This window comes from Piliocolobus tephrosceles, chromosome 14 (assembly GCF_002776525.5).
Source record: "Piliocolobus tephrosceles isolate RC106 chromosome 14, ASM277652v3, whole genome shotgun sequence".
NCBI lineage: Eukaryota > Metazoa > Chordata > Mammalia > Primates > Cercopithecidae > Piliocolobus > Piliocolobus tephrosceles.
In genome coordinates, this window is record NC_045447.1 from 60119461 (window position 1) to 60121903 (window position 2443).

A 2443-nucleotide genomic window follows, 5' to 3' on the forward strand; every position below is an offset into this window, starting at 1 on the left:
GATTAAATATTTAAATGTAAGATGTCAAAGTATAAGAATCCCAGAAGAAAACCTAAGAAACACCATTCCAGCCATTGGCCTTGGGAAAGAATTTATGACTAAATCCCCAAAGGCAATTGCAACAAAAACAAAAATTGACAAATGGAACCTAATTAAACTAAAGAGCTTCTGCACAGCAAAAGAAACTACAAATGAGTAAACAGACAGCCTACAGAATGAAAAAATATCTGCAAACTCTGCATCTGACAAAGGTTTAATATCCCAAGTCTATAAGGAACTTAAACAATTCAATAAACAAGAAATAAATAACCCCATTAAAAAGCAGGCAAAAGACATGAACAGACACTGCTCAAAAGAAGACATCCACACAGCCAACAAACATATGAAAAAAATGTTCATCATCATTAATCACTAGAGAAAGGCAAATCAAATGAGATACCATCTCACTCCAGTCAGAATGGCTCTCGTTAAGTCACAAAACAGCACATGCTGGCAAGGCTATGGAGAAAAGAGAAAATTTATACACTGTTGGTGGGAATGTAAATTAATTAAGCCCCTGTGGAAAGCAGTTTGGAGATTTTCTCAAAGAACTAAAAACAGAACTACCATTTGACCCAGCAATCCCATTACTGGGTATATATCCAAAAGAAAATAAATTGTTCTACCAAAAAGACACATGCACTCGCATGTTCATTGCAGAACTAGTCACAATAGCAAAGACATAGATTCAACCTAGATGCCCACTAACAGTGGATTGGATAAAGAAAATGTCGTACATATACACCATGGAATTCTACACAGCCATAAAATAGAATGAAATCACGCCCTTTGCAGCAACATGGGTGCAGCTGGATGCCATTATCCTAAGCAAATTAACGCAGGAACAGAATACCAACTATCACATGCTCTCACTTATAAGTGAGAGCTAAACATTGACTCATAGACATAAAGATGGCAACAATAAACACTGGGGACTAATAGAATAGGGAGGGAGGGATGGGAGACAAGGGTTGAAAAAGTAAATATTGGGCACTGTGCTTACTACCTGGGTGATGGAATTAATCACACTCCAAATCTCAGCATCATACAACATACCCACATAACAAACATACACATGTACCTCCTGAATCTAAAATAAAAGTCAAAATTACTTTTTTTTTATATGGAGTTTCGCTCTCATTGCCCAGGCTGCAGTGCAATGGCAACATCTCGGCTCACTACAACCTCCACTTCCCAGGCTCAAGCGATTCTCCTGCCTCAGCCTCCTGAGTAACTAGGGTTACAGGTGTGTGCCACCACACCTGGCTACTTTTTTGTGTGTTTGTATTTTCAGTAGAAACATGGTTTCACTATGTTGGCCAGGCTGGTCTCGAACTCCTGACCTCAGGTGAGCCACCCATCTTGGCCTCCCAAAGTGCTGGGATTACAGGCATAAGCCACCGCACCTGGCCCAAAATTATTTTTTTAAAAGTATGAAGGGCACAATTTCAAGATAAAGGACACTCTTCTAACCTGAACATATTAGCTTTTTTAAAAAAAAACCTGGCTACGTATCTTTATTTTTTCCCTTTTTCCTAAACAGATGACAGCATTGTTCATGGACTGGCCCCAGCACTTGAGAAACACTACCACGGGATATATACAGAAATACAAAGACACAGTTCTTGCTTCAATTGACCCTACAATCAGCTGGGGGAAATAAAATCTAAACATTGAAAACATAATAATTGTAAGTGATTATCTAACATTAGGAAAAACATTATAAAGTATAAAATCATTTATTATAGAAGGGAGAGATCCCCAGGAGCTAGGGAGCTTAGTGGAAGCTTAGTGATCTGAGCTGTGTTTGAAGAATGGAGAGAGATCGGAAATTTTAGAGGAGGACTGTCTGATAGAAGGACTGGGTAGAATAGATAAAAGCATAATATATACAATAAAGCCATTGGTTCAGTAGCATAAAGCACTCAAAATTTCTACATTGTAGTTTCTTTATTATTATTATTATTATTATTATTATTATTATTATTATTATACTTTAAGTTCTAGGGTACATGTGCATAACATGCAGGTTTGTTACATATGTATACTTGTGCCATGTTGGTGTGCTGCACCCATCAACTCGTCAGCACCTGTCAATTCATCATTTATATCAGGTATAACCCACAATGCAATCCCTCCCCCCTCCCCATGATAGGCCCCAATGTGTGATGTTCCCCTTCCCAAGTCCAAGTGATGTCATTGTTCAGTTCCCACCTATGAGTGAGAACATGCGGTGTTTGGTTTTCTGTTCTTGTGATAGTTTGCTAAGAATGATGGTTTCCAGCTGCATCCATGTCCCTACAAAGGACGCAAACTCATCCTTTTTTATGGCTGCATAATATTCCATGGTGTATATGTGCCACATTTTCTTAATCCAGTCTGTCACAGATGGACATTTGGGTTG